The sequence below is a fragment of the Dermacentor albipictus genome, chromosome 5 (assembly GCF_038994185.2).
Source record: "Dermacentor albipictus isolate Rhodes 1998 colony chromosome 5, USDA_Dalb.pri_finalv2, whole genome shotgun sequence".
NCBI classification, from domain to species: domain Eukaryota; kingdom Metazoa; phylum Arthropoda; class Arachnida; order Ixodida; family Ixodidae; genus Dermacentor; species Dermacentor albipictus.
The window spans coordinates 86,099,575-86,122,532 of NC_091825.1; the positions used below are offsets into that span (position 1 = coordinate 86,099,575).

The 22,958-nt window shown below is 46.2% G+C and overlaps 1 protein-coding gene and 1 long non-coding RNA gene across 9 annotated transcripts in view; one reads left to right on the plus strand and one right to left on the minus strand.

The window, feature by feature from the left end:
• The window catches only part of LOC135905780 (glutamate receptor ionotropic, kainate 3-like), a 673,125-nt gene that overhangs the window by 585,870 nt on the left and 64,297 nt on the right, over positions 1 to 22,958 (minus strand). The window lies entirely within an intron of this gene.
• Positions 3,846 to 7,674, plus strand: LOC139060514 (uncharacterized). 6 transcript variants are annotated; one of them, XR_011514887.1, is made up of 5 exons: positions 3,846 to 3,923; positions 4,259 to 4,501; positions 6,114 to 6,279; positions 7,224 to 7,338; positions 7,519 to 7,674. It is a non-coding gene; the product is annotated as an uncharacterized lncRNA (long non-coding RNA). The 6 variants fall into 6 exon arrangements; XR_011514889.1 differs by having other exon boundaries at positions 3,897 to 3,923; positions 4,367 to 4,501; XR_011514886.1 differs by lacking the exon at positions 3,846 to 3,923 and adding an exon at positions 4,081 to 4,196.

The window sequence follows — 22,958 nt, forward strand, 5'->3', positions numbered from 1 at the left end:
TTCCCGATTCCTGGTATGCTGAGATGGAATGTGGGGCTGACAAGGCACCAAGGGGGTATCGATGGTTTAGATGCAGCGGTGAAACCCGAGGGAAGTTTGCCGTTGTACCTGACGATAGTTTTAGAGAATGGTGCTTGGTGCCTGTCTGAAGGTAGTGTTGCAAGGTGGTGATAGGGGGCATGTGCATAATGTCTGATATGTGTTCTCAGGGCTTCCACCGTGATGTGAGTTTGCATTGGATGGTCCCGAGCAATCGCAATAGTTGCCTCAGTTGACGTGCATCTGGGTAAACCAAGACAAACTCTGCGTTTTGAGCTTGTGCTGCCTGCAGAACACGAATATTTGTCTTGCAGGTATTGTTCAATACAGGTAGACTGTATCTTTAAAAAACCGAAAAAGAGAGCTCTGTAGAGTCTCAGCATTGCGCCTACTGACATCCCCCGCGTCTTTCCTGTCAAGTATTTAAACAACTGGGAGGTTGCTGTCAGGCGCCGTTTCATGTAGGCCACGTGCGGGCTCCAACAGAGGTCTCGGTCGATAATTACGCGAAGAAATCTGTGGGTTCTGACATAAGAAACGGTCCGCCCATTGATTGAGATGACATAAGGCATCATTGGTTTGCGAGTAAATGCCACTGGGGCGCATTTTTCTGGTGATATGCTCAGACCTTGTTCACACAAGTAGCTCGCTGTCAAGTAGCCGCTCTCAAAGCCATGCACTTATATGAGGATGTGTGACTGCCGAAGTCCAGACACAGATGTCATCAGCGTATATTGAAATTTTGGTGGTAGTTGGAAAAGTGTTCAGCAAGCCCAATAGGAGCGAGGTTGATTAGCGTCGGGCTGAGAGCACCGCCTTGAGGAACGCCCCTGCTGGTATAGCGTCGCGTCGTTGGGCCATCGTCAGTTAACAAAGAATGATCTTGCAGATAGCTAACTTGCAAGACACAAAAATACTCGACCACCTAGGCCAACCTTCACAAGAGCGTCGAGAATGGCCTCATGTAATAGGTTATCGTATGCCCCTTTCACATCTAAGAATAAAGCTGCAGGTAAACGTTTACGGGACCTTTCGTGCTGGACATATGAAACGAGATCAACTACATTGTCGATGGAAGAGCGGTCATGTCAGAAACCAGCCATGGAATTCGGATAAATCTTGTAGTGTTCAAGGTACCATTCCAGGCGGCCAAGCATCATCCGTGCCATTATCATTCCTACACAGCTGGCCAATGTCATTGGGCGGTAAGAGATGAGCTCTAGCGGGGATTTGCCCTGCTTCAAGATTAGCACCAGGCGGCTCACTTTCCATTCGTCAGGAACATTTCCCTCCTGCCATGAGGTGTTGTAGAGACTCAATAATGCTATCCGTGCCGATTCTCCGAGATAGCACAAGGCACGGTATGATAGACCACCTGGACCCGGAGATGATGAGCGCCTGCAGAGAGCTAGTGCCACCTCGAGCTCCTCCATTGTAAAAGGAAGGTCCATGCGGCAATCACGGGAATGGGGGATGTCATCTCGGGCTGGAGGATCTGGACATGTCGCTTGGTCTGCCATCCACGCACAAAAGTCTTCTGCGACATCGATGTCTTGCCGCCCTTGAAAAAGCGCGAGCGCTTTGAATGGAAAACGCTGTTCCGGAAGGCAACACAGACCTTGGACCGTTTTCCAAATGTGAGACATTGGCTTGCGAGGGTCGAGTGTCTAGCTAAACGTTGCCCAACGTTCCAACGCTAATCTATCCATTCGGCGCTGACTCTTCTTTTGCATCCTCCTGGCTGCCCTAAGGTCATGGATTGATTTTGTAAGCCGATATCCACGCTCCGCCAGGCGGCGAAGCATGCGAGTCGCGTTTTACATCGTATTTTTAATTGTTTGTTCTAACCCAGGGGGTAGGCCCTCGCGGCTAGCATCTTCCATATCAGATTTGAAGTTTGCCCATTGAATCGTCCGAATGGTATTCCGTGGGCCAGATCTAGCCGACAAGCCTTTGATGTTCAAATAGGTGGGAATGTCATTACTCCCATGTGTCTCAATATCTGGAAACCCCTTCACACATGTGGCGAGAGAGTTGGAGACGAACGCCAGGTCGAGGCAACTGCCGTTTGTCACGCCTCGAAGAAAGGTGGGGCTACCATCGTTCCAGAGAGTAAGGCCATAGTTGTAGGCGATGCTTGCTAATCTTCGTCCTCTTGCATTTGTCTTTGTAGTTCCCCATGCTGGATGGTGTGCATTGAAATCTCCTATGATAACCCATGGGGCAGGACAAACACTCAAGATATCCGCTAATCCTTTAGCATTGAAATTGCTGGAAAGCGATATATACACGCCTATGAGAGTAAACAAGAGTTTGTTCTTTTTAACTGTGATGCATGTATGCTGATTGTCGTCGTGGGGCGCAATTGGTTGCAAAGTATAGGTGAGTTCACGACGAACAAAAAAGATGATTTTGCTGCATGAACCATTTATTGAGGACATGATACATTCGCACCCTGACAGTCTGATTGGTTTCGACAAGTTCGGCTCACAAATGACGATGAGTGGAAACACATTGGCGTACGCATACTGACGGAAATCCGAAATTCGTGATTTTAGCCCTCTGGCGTTCCACTGGATGACGGACGCTCCCTTGACTTCTTTTCGGAAGGATGGGGTATGGGTAGCCATCTTTCTAGTTGAGGGATTTAAGCACTGGGCTGAAAGCATCCAGCACTTTAAGTGCGCTTCGAGCAGGCGGTGTCCCCATGTCAACTAAAATCGTTCGGATGGCCTCCATGAGGGAACGTAGCACCGATATTACTTGACGATTTGTTTTAGGTGAATCATCCATGCCCGGAGAAAGCGCTGGTGGGGCCCTGACCTTCTAAGGTTCCTTATCAAGGGAGCGGCTCGGTAGCGTAGGCCATTCCTCTCAAGAAAGAGTCTTATCTGATTCCCTCGTGGAAGTGGTGGGCCCTTTCGTGGCGCGACTAAGTGGTACCGTAGTGGAGCGGATACTATCGCTTCGCGCATGCGCCTTCTTTGAAGACGTATGGCGGTGCCGACGTCGACGCCGACGCCGGACTACTTCGGCTTCCTCCCTGTGGGCCGAATTGTCTCTGGCTATTTGCTTCAGAACCGCGCGCTCGCTCTTGATGCGAGGACAGTCTTTCGACGAGGCTGCGTGAGGGCCGCTACAGCTGGCGCACTTCAGAACTGTGGCACCGCAGGTCTCTTCTGCATGAGGTTCAGCGCAACGGGGACACAGTAGGGAGTTGGGACACACGCCCTTGACGTGTCCTAGCCTGAAGCGCTGATGGCATCGAAGCGGCTTCTGGATGAATGGTCGAGCCGGTTGTCGAAAATGCCCGAGTTTAACGTGGGATGGTATACAATCCCCCTTGAAAATTACTTTTACGCAGCGCGTACTCCGAAAACGGCACACTTGCGTAATGACCGTGCTCTCGTTTGCCGGCTTGCTGAGGCTAGGTAAATCCTCATTGGAAATGGCAATGTCAATGACGTAAATTACACCGGCTATCGATGTTTCGTCGATCGGGATGAAGGGGTGCATTTTGATTCCGCATATATATACACTGTAAAAAATTGCGTTTTTTTTACGGCATATATGCCGTAAAATATGGCAAATCTATACCGTAAATTAGAAAGCAGCGCCACCACTGTTAAAAAGCTTCGAGAGCCTGGAGAGGGACGAAGAGAGAGGAGCTTAGAGAGAAGAAGGACGAGCTGCGCGGTTGCTCATTGGCGCGCCGGCCGTTCGCGGCGCGCGACACGCGCATGCGCTAAGGCATTAGCGCGCGCTGTATAAGGGAAGACGCACGCTACAGCAACATCGGCCGTCCCGGCGCCGCGGCTTTGGAGCTAAGTGGAAATCGTACAAGTGCACACAAAAAAGAACGGTTGGTCGCCTTGTAAGTGCAGGTAGGCCTAGTCATTATGCACGGCTCAATGGTGTTTTGCGAAGCGTATGCGATCTTGTTTGAGTGTTGAGCTGCGGTTGAGCTTGCCAAGTCTGCGGTGTCGCCTGCGGAACGCTTCCGCACCACTCTTCGGCTTCGCCATGTTTGCTTTCTCCCGCTTTTGATTTAAACGGGTTTGGCACATTCATTGCCTTGCGCACGTGGTAGTGCTGTTGCGATTTGTTCGCTATCCAGTCTGAGTACTACACGTGATGCAGTGCTCTTCGTCACTTTTGTATGTTTTCGTGAGCCTGCTGCCGCCTTTGTTTGTTGTGAGCGTTGTGGCCTTGTTCGCAGATCGCGGCGCGGCGGCGGAAGCGGGGGTTGCAGCGCCATTGGGGAAGTCGAGGTGGTTCACGTTGCGGCTTCCTCAACTATGTCTCTCTTCTCCGCCCGTCACCGCAGGAACTCTGGACGTTCTCTCTTTGGTGTGCTCGCATGCCACGGACTGTGTGCGACGCATTTGCAGCCATGTCTCATTGTAAGACAGGTTGATTTGATTTGAGGACACACCGCTTTCTCCCTGCATAATCGCAGCAGGTACGTGCATTCAACGTATATTTGGCATTTCGTTGACGATAAATGGTGCCAAAAAGCTTCAATTTTTATTGGATAAACAAGTTGTAATGTAGCAGCCGTATAGCCCAGAGTGTTTTGATGATTTACCTTAAGGAATTACATGAGGCACTTGCAGTTATGGGCTGTCAAATTACACCGCCATGCTACAGAAATCAGGCAGTAGTGATGATTGCACCGTTGTACAGGCCTCTTTTATTTACGGAACGGCAGACCAATAAAATTTGGTGTTCACAGTCTAGTTATTGAGAAAAGAAGTCAATATAATGCGAAATGAACGTTAAGAAGGTGTAATAAACTAAAATATGTAACTTTAGTTCTCTGTTTTACACCAAGTACAGTGATCGGAGAATTAGGGCTTTGTTATTGTTTTAGACTGGCGCATTTTTGAAAATATCTAACACAAGCACCTAGTTCGAAATATTTGGCTGGAAATGTTGGTGCCAAGTACATCAGCACTGCATATGGTTCTACAACTGAGACCTCCATATACAAGGGTCTACAAGCCAATATGCAATGTTGGTATACTCGAAGACGATATTTCAGGGCAAGTGTTTTAAACCGCATGTTCTCTCTCTTGAATTTTACGAATATTGACTTGCAATAAACATTAACTGGAACGATTTCCATAATTTCCACATAAGCCGTGAAACCTGTGATGAAAAATATAATTAATGACTTCCTGTGAATATCCTATGCTGCCAGTATGTTAGTGTCTCATTATGTTAACGACAGAGCTTACTACTCAACAGCGAAAATTAATATTTAGTACTCGGTTTTCTCAGGACAGTTCAGCAACAAAATGCAGCCAATATGTGTTATTATTCCCTTTAAACTGTGATCTTCGTGTGCACCATGTAGGGAAGTATGAGCATGCTATATAGTTAATTTGACTGAAAACAAGTGAAAGAGCATACACTTGATCACTGAGCCTGTTGCTTTTGCAATATGCAAAATTTTTGTTCCTGAATTGCAGTTTTAACGTTCTTCCACATATTTTATATAGCAGTTGCATGGCTTACGCAGTCTGCCAACTACATGGACATATACTTAATATTCAGTTCATTTTCTGGTTGATTTTTGTCATTCAGTATGCTGCCAGAGAGCTAGTATCTCCATTTTTTATGTGCCAGCAGTCTTCACAAGTAACTGTATAGCAATGGCTTGTAAACCGCTAACTGTATGCAAATGAGTCATAGTCAAGTATTAAAAAAATCGGGTCAAATTTGTCGCAAATTTATGTATTTGAATGGGTATGCACATGGTACACGCTCTTTTTGTTCGAGGATGCCTATAGTTTCACTTCTCTTTATTTAAATACTCTTGATAACTTTGCCCAAAATAGTTTTCAAAAGCCATTTATATTTTCTTTCCTGCAACACTATCTTGTGGTTGAAAGAAAGCTAAAGACCTGCTGGTTTAGGAACAAGTGGCACACAACACTCAGTGAAAATTAGAAAGTGCCCTAGAACGTAACTTTTGGAATGCATATACTTTGCATACGACTGGTAAAGAACAGTTGATGCAGCAGTCAGCCCTATGTAAAAGTGACAAGTACTCTTTTCATTTTCTTTAGGTGATGACATCTGGATGCCTGAAGAGTACCTATTGCTTGTTGATGGCCATGTTGTGGCAGCAGCAAAGATGTTCAAGCAAGCATTCTGCATGCTGTTTGCACCTTACTTCTGCTTCCACATTTGTTATGCAGAGAAGGCATCATGCACACTTGAATTCACACAAAGGTATATTTTACTTTCTGTTTATGCTTGTATTTGTTTTGCATCATGCGCATTAATAGCATATATTATACTGGTCTTAAAAGAACGAAACTGTATACAAGCACCTTTAACAGTGCTGTGGATATTGTAAATTCAGTGCCCTAGCTTGATAATAGAAATTGACGGTAGCTGGCAGCAGGAACCAGCAGACATAGCTTCTGTGTAATCAAAAATAACACTGGACGATTTGAAGCTTAGTCCACTTTTTTCAGCTTCATAGTACACGTCTGTAAAGCTGAAAAATGCTGAGGCCTAAGTTTCAAATTACATAAAAGTAATGCGTTCCGGTTCCTGCTGCGAGCTACCATCAATTATTGGGGTTAATTGGAAGGTCAAGTTGCTCCCATATTTATAGCAGCGAGATTTATATTCAGTTTGCAAGCCCCCAAGGTAATAAACATGTCTAAAATATCCATAGGTAAAATGTGTTCACATTAAAGAATAAAAGCACTGTAGAGATTTGTTGCATCTAAAAGCAAAACCCATCTGTGGCTTTTTTTCTATGATGAAAGTCAGTCAGACCTCCCACGTGCACCTTACACCAGATGCACCTGTATCATAGAAGTCAAAAGTCACATCTCCTGGGTGTTAGGTGGAGAAACGGTGCACGAAAATCGGGGACAAGATGAGAAGTACACAGCAGGCTTTGTCGGTTACTAGATATTTTTTTGCGCTGTTTCCTATTCAACTTTCTCATAAAACAACTTGTCCAACTTTGAATCCTTTCGTAGGCTGGTGTTCCTTAAAACAAAAAAATTGTATTATTTGTATGTCATGCTTGAAATCAGCGTGAGCTGTGGCATTAAAAATATTCCAGATTACCCGAATCATTTATTTAATGCCGTTATATAAAGGCTTTATTGCAATTATGCCTCCCTTGTCTTTAATGGGGGGGGAGCGGCATTTAGGGCATTTTCGGCATAAACCCAGACCGTGGAAGGAAGGGCAAAAGGAAATCTGGCGGTCAGCAAGAAAGTTCTTGCCTTGGTGCAGCGCATTACTGAGTGTGAATGGAATGTCTAGGTAAGTCTGCCCCATATACCTGCCTACTCTGTTTTGTGCTAACTTTGAAAATATGTTATAAGTCATTCTACCTTTTATAAAATGCAAACCACTCTTTTCAAGAGCACTCACATTGTGTGTAAGCACCTCTTTATAGCATTTGGAAGCCCACTGAGTCATTCTTTTTACTTTGCTCCACAGCATGAACTAGTTGACCACACGCAGGGATACTTTTTCGTCTGCCAAGCAGCCCAGAACCTTGCAACGCGAACTACAGAAATGGTTCCCTTTCACCAAGTCATATACACAAGAAATTATTTTAAAGCTACGTGAAGTGCAATAAAGTGTTTTGAAATATTTGTTGTTCATTATAAAACATCACTGGATGTTTTCCAGTGTAAAGTTTTCATTCTATATCAGTGGTGTTTCAAAAAGTGAGCTGGCCATTACAATAAGTTAAGCTCCTCGCTTACTTTATTTGTATTTGTTCCGTTGACAGCGCTGATATTTTGTAGCGATGCCATTTCTGATTCTGTACTTCGGCCTTTCCTTGCTTGGCCAGTGGTCAGAGCGACGATGTGCCCTCATTATCAATAGGATCAGACAGCCATTTGTGGTGGATTATAAGAATTGCAAAGTATAAGGCATCGCTACAAAATAGTGGCCAGGAGTATAGTGCCCCTAATTACCTGCAAATTACTGGCAGCTGTCTCAGTATATTGCATATTTTTTCTGATGTGGTATTTGCACTGCATTGGTGCTTAGTTGCGTTGCAGCCTATTTCAGCTTCAGTCAGTAAGTGCGATATATCTTGTTGCAGGAAGGGGAGAGTTCCGCATCCCGACTACCCTGACTAGAACATTCAGATTCGGAACAGTCAGACCGCGTGAAACAAGCGTTTAAAAGTACAGTACGCAAATATATTGTTTTTAAGGGGCAGTATGTTCAATATTGAAATTAAAGATGCAGTTGTACAGCGTCTAGCTTCATTTTCGCCGGCGGAATTGATGCCGTAACGGTGGTATTTAATAGCAAAGTAAAACAACTGACGAGTGATTTTCAGGAGGAACTGTAATATTTACTGACGGTACCCGTAAAAAAATTACGGGTCTGCGTTATTTTTACGGGAAACGTGTGAATTTCACAAGCAAGGCCCGTGACTAAAAATAACTGAGATCCGTAATTTTTACGGGAACAAGTTGGCAGCCAAAACTGACGGTCGAATTCCCGTAAAAACAACGGACGATTTTTTACAGTGTAGCTCCATGATTTCTTGAAGTTTTCCAAGCGCACTCACGTTGTACACGTCTATGGCGAGTATTTTCTTCCGTGGATTTATTCTGATGTCCTTAATTTGATCCGGCACCGCATATTCCAGAAAAATGGATAGGGCTTGCCTGTTCAGCAACCGTAGGTTGCTTGACGGTTCTTTCGGCATAAAAATGATGATGTTTGGCCAGCGCGCAGGCCTTGACTTCATAGTAGTAGTGCTCGCAGGAGTTGACGGCGCTGTGTTGGCGATCTTTCTCTTCGCCCTCTTACTCCGGACGGGTATGAAGCTGTCGTCGGATGAGTCATATTCTGACATAGAGTGCAGCTCAGTGTCCTCGGTATCGCTGGGGGAGCCAACTCGCTTCCTTGCGGTTGACGGCCGTGATGACTTCTGGCCAGGAGGGCCTCTGGCATGCTCCGCGTCCATAGCCGCAAGACGGGGAGGTGAGGCACCCCGAAAGGCGACGATTTCACCAAAAATTCAGAGAGCACGAAAAAAAGTGTTCTGTCAAGAAGACGACACTTCGTCGTCTTCCATGAGGCAAAGAAAAAAAAAGAAATTCAATACGCTTATAACGCCAGCTTATGCCACAGAGAATAGGAATCTACGCTTGAAAGCGGATGCCCGCAGGGTTTCATTCGTCGTTGCTGCGAACTACCGTCGCGAAATGCGTTAAAAGGAAGAGAGCTGAGGCCTCTGTCACTGTCAATGAGAATACCATTGTGATCCGTTAAACCCAACAAGGTTTTGCATAACCGTCATTCGGAAGGGCCCGCTATACGGCAAAACCTTTCATGGATAGCGTGGTGGTGCGACGCGCGACCCCATAAAGACCGCTCGCTTGCCCCATCTGGACAATAGCGCCGATCATTTTGCTAAGAGTTGCGATAAATATGTCTTAACCACATCGATGCGCCAATAACACCGTTCAAAATTATGAGAAAAAATGCACAGCGGCAGCTGCCAGCTCGCCACCCTTGCACAAGGCAAAGTGCTAACAGGCACAAAAAGAACGGTGAGTTGTCGAATACAAAATAGAAAACAAAAAAAAAACAAAAACAAACTGTTATATTCGTGTTGTGAACCCCAATATAACGCCAGGCGCGTTCCGACATCAGACATTTCTAGAGTGACTTCGTATTATAAACGTAGCGATTTGCTACTTGAGCACAATAAACATAACAATTCGCAGGAATTCCAAAGTACGGCGTTAAAACGTGTTAAAAGTTGGTAGGCTGACTGTGTCTTAATTCGATCAGAACTACTGCTCGCGTAGAAGGGGCTCACTTTCCACTAAATTGCATCACTAAAGCAAATTTTGCACCATACATGATACAAGCATACACCGGAAAGCGTGACAAATAACCAGTTAGCCACCATTTAATAAGAGCGAACCATGAAAGATGTTCTTACCTGTATATTCCTATCATCCATAAGTGGCCGATGAGGGGCCGCATAATGGGCACTATTCATATAAAAATGCTGTTCCTGACGTGCAGGCCTCAATGGATTTTCTCTCGCAAACTCGGCACAGTCGCACTCTGTATGCATGCACCATCTGCGTTGTACTCCAAGAATGTCTCTAGAAGTGAACATGACGATGTACACCAACTCGCACAATTAGACTGAAGGCCTTAGCTGTGCTGCAATGAAGGAACGTCATGACAGTTCACCGGGGAATGCACACCAGTAATGGCCGAAAGCAGTCTTCAAAACACCACAGTCTTCATCAGCCTCCTCAAGAAAAGTTTCACGTTCTCCGCAGGATGGTGAGAAGGCGCTAAGAGTTGTTCTCCCTCGCCCACGTTGCATGAACATCACGTGATATATCACGTTTCCCCAATTCGGATTTTTATATGCGTGATTTACAGTTCCCGCGGTGAGCGGTCCGCGGGATGTTAAGCATGTGATTCGCATGTCTCACGCGCATGCGGGTCGCTCACGCTCGCACCAGACAGTACCATGGCAGGCAGTTGTGTCCTCACGCTTACATGAAGGAATGGCGCGCTTATTTTCGGTCACGTGGTGCTTCAAACGTCATCCACGCCTCATTTACATGCGCAAAACGCCTAAACTTACTGTTTAGCGTAAGATTAAGCGTGACACATTTTTAGAGTATAGGGGCGACCTGAAAGACGAAAAACAAAAGACGCTGTCACGGAAGGCAGCTTAACCATCTTGTTGGTATAGACTTCTCATCCAGTACTAATTAGTAGGCACTAATTGATATCGTTAGCATTCATTTGAGGCGACTGCTTCCGCCGCGCTATCATGAGGCCAATATCAAAACATAAGTGGTGTGCTAAAATTCAAAAATTCGAACTGGAACCAAGCAGTCATTCATTTCAATTCGTATTTGATTCGAGAGCTCGCTATTGGAAATTGTCAAATGTTCACTTCTGTTTGAATTTAAGGGATATCAATAGTTATAGGAGTCTCGAGGGTGCCACTGACGCAAGGGCGGACTGTTGCGAATTGTGTTCTCTACGTGAGCCGCGTTCGTTGCGCAGAGGCTCTAGTTGTCGAGTGAACCCGTGAAGCTGGCAACTTCTGCTGCATAATTCGCAATGACGCAGTAAGAATAGCAGCGTTTGTGCGACTGCGACAAGTGGGCGTCAAACCGCGTTTCTATAGCGCATCAAGTTCAGTCACCTAAACGGCGACAATGCGCTGGGAAAGACAATAGAGAGTTTTAGAATTGGGGGCGCAAGGCTCTGGGGCCCCAAGCCGCGTTGCGTCGGTTGCTGTTGGGTCTAGGTGAGCAGCAGAGTTTGAGGATTGGGTCGAACGCAGACAGCGTTGGGTTGAGCGCACGGGGCGCCGCAGTGTGGAAAATAGAAAGGTGCTTGAAAGAAAAAAAAAATGAACCTCTTTTCTTACACGTGAAAACAAACAGAATGCATTTTTGAGCAAAAAGAACAAACAATAAAATGTAAGAAACTGTGTTAGTACCGGTTAGCATTGCGAATTAAGTGTGCGATTTTAAGCCAAGCAAAGCCAATCGAAGCAAAGTACTCTTAGTTGGTGTTTTCTTGTGACGCGCTGCGAAAAAACTGCGAGTTCACCCATGTGAAATGACGAAAATCAGTCGAAGTAAATAACGTATGCTCTGCGACCATCTGCTGTACGCCATCGCTGTCACCCACGAGGGCGGCCCAAGACGGCTTGGGGGCCCACGCTAGTTTTCGATTCTTGGGTCTTGGGTTAACGCGAACGCAAGAACGCAAGACTGGCTTGGGTTCTGCGCATGCGCACTTGTGGCGCGCAATTTTCTTGGGTCCCCAAGCCGCTTGGGCCCCCAATTCTAAAACTCTCTAATCGCGTTTATTCAACAAAAGTTTGGGACAGGGTCGTGTCACGTGGCGCCTCTAAGCGCTCGGGTAACGTATTGAGGGAGAGTGACAGCAGCCGTCCGCTCTGCTCCACTCAACGGACGAAAGCATACAGCCGGAAGCAGGTTCCCGGCTTGTTGAGCATGAGAAAAATATGCGCGAGGCTGGTAACTTCTGCTGAAAAATTCGTAGCGACGCATTATGGCCAGAATACATAGTGCGAACTTTCACGACGAAGTTCAGGTGGCAGAAAATCTGCCGCGGCGCGACGCCGTATCTTCGTCGGGCTGCGCTACATGGAGCGAAGACACGGCGGCCGCCGCCGGCGAGTCGCTGCGTTGTAATCAGGATGGCTAGACCAGGCAAATGCGCTGTAGTGAAACACATGACACAAAAAAGAACTTTAACGACAACTATTATCGCTTTTGAATTGCAGAACACTCTGAAAACGCGTAAAATTTTGTTTAGAAAGGATTTCTAGTGTTTTTTTTATGTGTTTGAGACATTCATGTACCGATGTAGTTTAAAGAAAGCGGCGATGCTATGCGTTGTGGCAACACTGGGCGGGAAGCCTAGTCGGAAGTCGGGGCGGATTGTGAGGCCTGATTGATTCGCTTTGGGGCGCCGCTCGTTTGCCGCTTCCGGTATCGTCGACGCCCGACGAACTTTTCTGCACCAGCTAGATCGGCGGCGAACGACGCTTTCTCCGCCGCCGCGCGTCGCGCGTACGCCGCCGGGCGTCGAACGCCGACTATTCGTCACATATTCGCTCCATGTATTCTGGCCTTTAAGAATACCAGCGTTTGTGCGACTGCGACAAGTGGGCGTCGCACCACGTTTCTATAGCGCATTGAGTTCACTCACCTAAACGGCGACAATGTGCTGGGAAGGACAATCGCTTTTATCCAACAAAAGTTTGGGACAGGGTCGTGTCACGTGGCGCGTCTAAGCGCTGGGGTAACGTATTGAGCGTGAGTGACAGCAGCAGTCCGCTCTGCTCCACTCAACGGTAGAAAGCATACAGCCGGAAGCAGGTTTCCAGCTTGCTGAGCATGAAAAAAATATGCGCCCCATGTAAACGTGGTCGCATGTGAACGCGGCTGATGTCTTTCGTTAGCCAGCCCGTACTGTAAATGCTTGTCTCAAGTTTACAAAAGGCAAATAATTATTTTGCGAATGTCGACACGTTTGCGTGCCTTTGAACCAATGCGCAGACCTTCGCGGTACTACACCTTCCTTCTTCAGCTAACGCAAGACTTACGTGCGCGTTGCAATCGGCTTTCCCTTCGTTTCGCTATTTCGCAATGCCAATGCCAAGGTAGGCAAGAAGCAGGCTGGAGACAAGGCAGTGGGGTAATAGGGCATAGGCACTAGGAATAGCAGGAGAGAGTTATTAGTAGAGTTTGCGGAACAGAATAATATGCGGATAATGAATACCTTATTTCGCAAGCGGGATAGCCGAAAGCGGACGTGGAGGAGCCCGAACGGCGAGACTAGAAATGAAATAGACTTCATACTCTGCGCTAACCCTGGCATCATACAAGATGTGGACGTGCTCAGCAAGGTGCCCTGTAGGGACCATAGGATGGTAAGAATTCGAATTAGCCTACAATTGATGAGGGTACGGAAGAAACTGGTACATAAGAAGCCGATAAAGGAGCTAGTGGTAAGAGGGAAAATAGAGGAATTCCAGATGAAGCTACAGAACAGGTATTCGGCTTTAACTGAGGAAGAGGACCTTAGTGTTGAAGAAATGAATGACAATCTTGTTGGCATCATTAAGGAGTGTGAAATAGAAGTCTGTAGTATCTCCGTTAGACGCGATACCAGTAAGCTATCGCAAGAGACGAAAGATCTGATCAAGAAGCGCCAATGTATGAAAGCCTCTAACCCCACAGCTAGAAAAGAACTGGCAGGACTTTCGAAGTTAATCAGCAAGCGTAAGACAGTTGACATAAAGAAGTATAATATGGATAGAATCGAACATGCTCTCGCTATTGTCAGTGTCGTATTAAAAGTAAGGGCTTTCACGCGCCTAAACCACGATCTGTTTACGAGGCACGCCTATTGAGGTACTCCGAAATAACTTGGACCACCTGGGGTTCTTTAACGCGCATCTAAATGTAAGGACCATACACTGGTGTTTCCGCATTGCGCCACCATTGAAATGCGGCCACCATGGCCAGATTTCATCCCGCAACCTCGTGCTCAGTAGTCCAACACTATGCCACACGGTGGTGATGATGCGCATGGTAACTGAATTTAGTTGTTTGTCATTTACAAGCTGGTCAGTTGACCCCATGTCCAGGTACGAATAAAAGTATCACCATCATCACCATTATCATCAGCCTAGTTGTGCCCATTGCAGGGCAGAGGCCTCTCCCATACTTCTCCAACTACCCCGGTCATGTACTAATTGTGCCCATGTTGTCCCTGCAAACGTCTTAACGTCATCCGCCTACCTAACTTTCTGCCGCCCCCTGCTACGCTTCCCTTCCCTTGGAATCCAGTCCGTAACCCTTAATGACCATGCGCGATCTTCCCTCCTCATTACATGTCCAGTCCATGCCCACTTCTTTATCTTCATTTCAACTAAGATCTCGTTTACCCGCGTTTGTTCCCTCACCCAATCTGCTCTTTTCTTATCCCTTAACGTTACACCCATCATTCTTCTTTCCATAGCTCGTTGCGTCGTCCTCAATTTCAGCAGAACCCTTTTCGTAAGCCTCCAGGTTTCTGCCCCATACGTGAGTACTGGTAAGACACATCTGTTATACACTTTCCTCTTGAGGGGTAGTGGCTACCTGCTGTTCATGATTTGAAAATGCCTGCCAAATGCACCCCAGCCCATTCTTATACTTCTGGTTATTTCAATCTCATGATCCGGATCTGTGGTCACTACACCTGCCCTAAGTAGATGTATTCCCTTACTACTTCCAGTGCCTCGCTACTTATCGTAAACTGCTGTTCCCTTCCGAAACTGTTAAACATTAATTTAGTTTTCTGCACATTAATTTTCAGACCCACCCTTCTCCTTTGCCTCTCCGGGTCAGTGAGCATGCATTGCAATTGGTCTCCTGAGTTACTAAGCAACGCAATATCATCAGCGGATCGCAAGTTGCATAGATATTCTCCATCAATTTTTATCCCCAATTCATCCCACTCCAGGTCTCTGAATACCTCCTGTAAACATGCTGTGAATAGCATTGGAGAGATCGTATCTCCCTGTCTGACGCTTTTCTTTATTGGCATTTTGTTGCTTTGTTTATGGAGGACTACGGTGGCTGTGGAGCCGCTATAGATATCTTCCAGTATTTTTATATATGGCTCATCTACACCGCGATTCCGTAATTCCTCCATGACTGCTGAGGTTTTGACTTAATCAAATGCTTTTTCGTAATCAATGAAAGCTATATATAAGGGTTGGTTATATTCCGCACATTTCTATATCGCCTGAATGATAGTGTGAATATGGTCTATTGTTGAGTAGCCGTTACGGAATCCTGCCTGGTCCTTTGGTTGACAGCAGTCTAAGGTGTTCCTGATTCTATTTGCCATTATCTCAGTAAATACTTTGTAGGCAACGGACAGTAAGCTGATTTTTGCCTTTGGCATCCCCTTTGTTATGAATTAGGATTATGTTAGCGTTCTTATAAGATTCCGGTACGTTCGAGGTCATGAGGCATTGTGTATATAGCGTGGCCAGTCTTTCTAGGACAATTTTCCCACGATCCTTCAACAAATCTGCTGTTACCCGATTCTCCCCAGCTTCCTTCCCCCTTTGCATAGCTCCCAAGGCTTTATTTACTTCTTCCGGCGCTACCTGTGCGATTTCAAGTTCCTCTAGACGTGGGTGTTACTGTCGTGGGTGTTAATGGTACTGTATAAATCTCTATAGAACTCCTCAGCCACCCTAACTATCTCATCCATATTAGTAACGATATTGCCGGCTTTGTCTCTTAACGCATACATCTGATTCTTGCCTATTCCTAATTTCTTCTTCACTGCTTTTAGGTTTCCTCCGTTCCTGTGAGTATGTTCAATTCTATCCATAATATAGTTATATTATATTATTGACCTTGCAAACGATGTCCCAAAGAAAAGTGGAAGGGGAAGATGGAATAACAGCCGATTTATTCAAAGGAGGAGGAGTTATGCTTCAAAAGAATGGGACCCTCTATACGCCATGCCTCAGGACTTCAGGTATAGCAGAGAGCAGGTGGAATGCCAACATTACACTAATACATAAGAAGGGAGACTTTAACGGAGTGAATAATGAGATGTCCATTAGCTTGCTTTCAGCGGTGTTTAAAATATTCAGCAATATAATTTTCAGTTGAATCAGGGCACCATTTCACTTCAACGAACCAAGAGGAAGAAATCTTCAGGAAGGAATATTCTACTGCGGATCACACAGATGTCATCAGTCAGGTAAATGAGAAATCTGTGGATTACTGTCCACCACCCTATATGGCTTTAATAGATTATGAAAAGTCATATGATTCAGTTGAGATACCAGCAGTCATAAAGGCACTGCTTTGTCAAGGAGTGCGGGACCATACATAATATCGTTGGTAATATCTGCAAATATTCCACAGCTACCTTGACTGTCCACAAGAAAAGTAGAAAAGTAGCTATCAAGAAACGGATCAGGCAAGGATACAATCTGTCCACTGCTATTCATGGCATTGTTAGAAGTATTCTGGCTATTATAGAATAGGAAGGTTTAGGAGTGGTCATAATAGTTACAGAATAGGTGCCAAGGGAAGGGAAGCGCAGACAAAGATGGCAGAAAATTAGGTGGGGTGAATAAATTAGCAAATTTGCAGGTGCAAGTTAGAATGAGCTAGCGCTAGACAGAGGTAATTGGAGATCGGTGGGAGAGGCCTGTAGTGTACATCAAAATAGGCTGATGATTATATCCGGTATTTGCAATACGTTAGATACGGGCTAATTAGTGAGTCTTATTTCTCTCATTATCTGATTTTTGCACTATCTTTAGCGTCTTTTCGAATTTCACTGCCTGAGGGATTGGCCCCACCTTTCTTCGGAGACCAATTTAGCGAGTTCTTGCGCGTGTCCTTGCTCTGATGTGGCTCTTACGATGAAAATAATTGATTCCCATTTAAAAAAGATGTGCACAGATTAGTGCGTGCACACTATAAACGAGCTGACGGTTGCGCTGCTTTCAGTAAACAAAGCAACGCCACATAAAAGACGTCTGCTTCTAGTTGAATGCCGCAGAATAATGTGTTCCCTGGTTAAAGTTTTGAGCCAAATGAACCGCACCGAAGCACACATTCGTTAAATGCTCATTAGGTTGAGCTAGCTTATGGATCTTCATGAGATGTCTCCTGGGAAGCCGTGTCTCTCTTAACAGGCTCGTTACCAAACTTTCACAACATCGTCCAGACTCGTGGTTTAACAACCGCTATAGGGTTCAGCGAATCGCTTTCGCAATGTACAGCTCGAGGCTTAACAGACCAGAAATTGTTCCGTCTGTGCTTTCGTGGCGCATTGTTAAAATGGGCATCGATCGTATACACAGGCCTAAAAGGAGCCGCAAAATCTCGGCAGGAGTGCAGATCTATTTCTAGACTTCAGATGGCGAAGGTTTCTAAGTGCATAAAACGCACCATGTGTTAGATAAGTACAGCCTAATGGAGGAATTTATGTTTTCAAGGATTAAGTGGGAAATAAAGCTGAATGTTGTTGCGTACTGAGAAAGAAGACTAGTTATGAAGAGGATATCAAGGGTAAGGATGAAGTGAAACTGGGGCGACGGTGTGAGGCTCATGTGTGAAACAGATTTTTTATTGTTATTTTGACGCGGTGTGATCACGCCGCAGCATTCTGTTGGCAAGCCGTGGGATCCCAAGAATAGAGAGATTGAAGGAAGAAATACTGAGGGCGAAGTAGAAAAGAGACTGGAAGAATTTTACCGCTGGCAAAAGACTAGGTTAGCAAATGCTTCACGATCCCACGGAAAATTTCAAATTACAGCACACTGCTGTTGAGGTCAATGTCAAATCGGAGGACCGAGAACAGGTCGTTATTGAGAGCTAAGGGAGATGCAGAGCAAAGGCTAGGTCTCATTACAGTGTGAAAGAACGCCAAGCACGTGCTCCCTACGGTTCTTGCAACTTCGGACGAGAACTTTGGTATCGAAGCTCCCACTGCACAGGCGTCAACGGCTGCAAAAACAAGGCTAGGACAGGAGATGAAAGAGATAGAAATTAGCCGAGCACGTCTACTACAGCATCAATTGATCGAGACCGCGGAATCCTTCAGACAACAGCTCCCTCTTCAAGTCATTCATTCGCAACTACCTGCCCGGCCACAGGCAGCTACCATAAACGAGTCGATAACCATGGCCGACAACTAGTACGTCGCAAGTGGAGCTGGCGGGCCAGAATCGTAGACTGGTGGCACAATAGTGGCCGTGCACCTGCGATAATGACAGGCGCGTCACGCAGCAGCCCGTGTTGGAAAATATCCTTACGTACTGTAGGCACGTGGTCGATAAGCCATCGCCAGAGGCACGGTGCAGTGGCCATTTGCTACCAGACCCAAACATGGAGTACATGTTTATCCAAGTGTCACCCCGCTCTCAGTGGGTGAAAGCGCATGAAAGCCCAAAAGGGGGAATGCAGATAGCCCTAAGACGAACCACTAAGATGATCGAGATCCGCAGAGGGCGCAAGCAAAAGGAGAAATGGGCGTCAAAGATGACCTTCGCGCATTCAAAAGCCATGAGCAGTGGACTTACGAAAAAATTCGCCGACACTGACGGCAGAAATGCACCCTGAGTGTCCATATAACCGCTGTCGCATTAAAAGACATGCGCTATGAAGATATATTTCTATTATGTGGGTTGGCCGTAAAATAAGGTTCCCAATAATTTTTCACAATGAAAAACACGTTTATTGGCATTGAAGAATACATTTTTGGAAAGCTTAGATTTTCTCCTATTTTGCTACATATTCGCAGTTGAAATCAATGAATTCTTGCATGTGGTGTACCACCTTCTGTATGCCTGAATCGTAGAACTCTCCCACCGCGCCGTGAAGTTCACTCTCAGAACAGTTTACACCCTTTGGCGTGCCCCTTCTGCCACACAACGATAATCGTCATCTGCCGTGATGCGTTTGCTTTCTTTAACACTGCGAGCCCGGAACTTTCCAGTCACAAATGACACGCGCGTTATCAGAAGGGGCACTCCAAAGGGTGTAAACTGTTCTATGCTGATAAAGCACGTGCCGTTCGTTACTGGAAATTTCCAGGCTCGCAGCGGTAAAGAAAGGAAACGCATCAAGGCAGATGACGATTATCGTTGTGTGGCAGAAGTGGCACGCCAAAGGGTGTAAAGTGTTCTTAGAGTACAGCTTAAAACCTCTTCTTTCAGCTCCTCTCTGGTTCTGAAATGCGTCCCACCTAATTGCTCCTTCAATTAAGGGAAGAGATGGTAGTCGCTTGGGACTATGTAGGGGCTGTGGGGCGGATGTATTACAGTATCCCATCCAAATTTATTGATGAGATCATTTGTTATACGGGCGCTGTGCGGATGAGCGTTGTCCTTAAGGAAACGTACTGCCTTCGTGAGCAGGCCTCTCCTCTTGTTGTGAATCTCGCGGCGAACGTCTCAAAGTAGCGGTCCGCATTGACTGTTGTAACGGCGGGCATGAATTCGCGCAATCACCTTTTCCTGTCCCAAAAGACGTTCGCTATTACTTTCCCGGCAGACAGTGTTTGTTTGAACTCACGCGACTCCGGCGGCTGTGGATATTTCCACTGAATATTTTGTTTTTTTGGTTTCCGGTGTCGTGTGGTGGACCGAGCTCTAGCCCTTATTGACAAGAAAACATTGACAGTCCAAGAATCCCCCCCCCCCCCCCCTCATCGGTTTCGTAGCCCTGAGGAAATTCGCGGGCCGCTTTAACACGTCGCCGGCTGTGGTCTTCCGTAAGCGTTCTCGGGACGTTGCACATACCCTGGCATACCCTAAATGGTCTGCCAAAATTTTTGACAATGCAGGTCTTTTTGACCTCCAGGTTTGTTTTGCGGAGCTCCGGAACCGCCACACTTAGATATTTCAGGATTGTTTCTTCCCCTTTCGCATTCACTTCGTAGGAAACCCATGGCCGCCCAGAACGCTGTTCGTCATGGACGTCTGCACGTCCATTTTTAAATTCTCTGCAACATTTGCACGCATGTTGTACGCTCATGCACTTTTGTTCGTATACTTCACAAAGTTGGGAATGAATGATTAACGGCGTAGTGTTTTTTGCACACAAAAAACGAATCACAGAGCGTATGTCCCACCTGGCGGGAGAAGCGATTGGGAGCTCAAACTCTAACGGCTGCCAAGCCAAGACTGGCCGTTGTAGGCAGCTCGCCGGTGCGAGGACTGGGAGAGGGGGAACCAAGCTACACGCCAGTGTCGCCGGAGCCCGCGTAACAGCGTTCCTCGCGATCGCAGCTCCGAGGGGACCTTATTTTACGGAGAATCCTGGTACTTTCGCTCGGGCTGCTGCCCATCTGAAAAATCCTAAGTAATAAATGCAGTAAAAGACATAAGACCTGGCTTCCTTGTGGCTTCCCGCAAAATAAGAAAAAGGGAAAAGCGCTGTTTCTCGCATAGGTTAACATGCACACTGGCCGCCATGACGGCGCTGCATAAAACGCGCAAGTGCGGTCTGGCAAAAAGACCGGCGCCTCTAAGAAGCAACGATATCTTGCACGCGCTTTAAGCAAGCCAATGAAGGAACCAAGCATTTCGGATGCGACACGCCAATGGAAAAGCAAAGGATAATAGCCGCGATGCTCTAACAACCAAACTGCAAGGGTGTAACATTGCTTCTGTGAACGTATTCATAGACTCGTGTGCCCGTCGAATGTCGCGACCCTTGCCCTAGCCTTATATTGGTTAAAAGAAATGGAATAACGCATAGCAGACACATGTAATAGTGGAAAGCTGGATCCCTCCACGTGAAAGCTACGTAGCTGATGGCTCATGACGACGTGTCAACGACCGCGTCGCCACCTTTTATACGTATACGACTGCTTATATTCTGTAATAGGGAAGTCATTTTTTATGGCTATCCTAAGAAAAGGAAACGACTCTATGCCATCTATGGCACTGCCTTCCTCCTTTTGGCGTGCCATGACACATTTCCTCAAATGTGTATAGCGAACTCGTATTGCGATAAGATTTCAGCAATGGCGACGCACACGGAAGACGTGATCGCCATAATTCTGGTGCACTGAAAGCAGCAGTTTTGAAAGATAACACAATCATGACATTTGTCTTGGTAAATGTACGATTTCGTCACAATAAAAGGTACAATGCCTAATGCAATATAAGTAATGTATAATTCTATACTTTACTGACTGACTGACTGATCTCTAAAGGCAGGCGATATGGGAAAGTGGCTTAGTGTGGGGAAAGATAGTCGGGATCAGTTTCAGCCATCACGTGGTTTTTTGATGTGCACACAAAATGCACAATATCAGCGCTTTTGAATTCTACCTATCAATATATGGCCGAGGAGGAAGCAACTCACACAGACGGCCAGCAGTGTTACATGCACTGAACCCAAGAATGCTAGAATGGAACAGAAAACACATCCTTCTTTCCCCTCCCACCTACCAAGTCTAGCACCACCTAGACAAATTAACACATATGCATGTACAATATACCCATGTAACCACATACCCGTTACTATCAGTGTATTGTTCAGGTAGTCAAACTTTTTTGCGCGGCAATAGGAGTTTTTCATTTGAGATAGCAAACGCAAGTAAATATTGAATGCACGCGACAAATATTCAAACTGCCACATTATTGTTAATCGAGTGCAGATCTCCAACCGAGAGATCCAACTTGCTCGCAACGATCCCGCTGCCCCTTGAAGAAACGGAATAATTAAGCGAAACGCCAGAAAACAGAGGACCCAATAAACCGGGAGACGCAGAATGACAGCTTTTGTGGTATGCCAGTAAACCTGCGACAGCCCTGCCCATTGACGCGAAAGAAGGCTATTAACGGAAATGACACATTGTAAATTGCTCCGCAGCGGCCAATAAAAGCAGGAAAAGCGTGGCAGAAAGCAAGTTTATCGTGTTTACGGCTTCGCAGTAAGGCGAATGACTGCTTTTAGTATGCACGCAGCTTTTCTGTCGTCTTTTTATTTTCCCGAAGTTTGTTTTCCGCTATCTTTGGAAGCCCCGTGCCAAACAAGCACATTGAATGCGTCATCGCAGAGTTACTATAACCGTACAGCGAGCCGCGTTGCTCTGTTTGAGCAATAGGCACCTTGCTCCTCTGAGAGGGTGATAGCGAAGTGCGTGCGACTTCATGGCAGAACCCACGCTCCGCTCGAAGTGCGCCTCCTCTTTTTTCTTTATGCTTTGCTTATTTTTCTCTCTGGAGCGCTACGCTTCAGACCGAAACTTGACGATGCGACGCTGTTTCTCTCGGCTTCCTACCACTCCGCGTGTCATCTCCTTTCACTGAAATGGAAAGTTACTATGAACTACAGCTCACCGCGAACTGAAACTCCAGCCTCATCTCCAGCCGAGTGGGTGCCTGCTGCATGTTTTGACAGCACTCGGCACTCCGCGTAAACAAAGTAACCTCGTGGTTTCATGTATGCAATGCGTCACGGTGCTTGAAATAGCGAAAAGTGAGAGAGGAAAATCAGTGGTGCGCGCGCGTGCCTGCGTGGAGTACGTTGTACCATGAAAGCAGGTGTATTGAGCGACGTGAGCTCAAAATGAAGGTTTCAACAGAAGAGCACCCTTGCGGGATTTTTCTTGCCTTTGAGGCCCAACTGCAATAATCTGAGGGGGCAAAAGCGAGAAAAGAACAAGAGAAAAGGTGGGGAGGGATAGCAACACAAAACGCGTCTTGTTATCGACCTTATGCTAGGAGAGTGGGGAAGAAGAATAGAGAGAGCGAGAATAAGGCGTTGAAAGCGTTCACGTGTGCAGACAGCTCCACGCAGTCAGAGGAATTCGCACAAACCAGTCATTTCCTG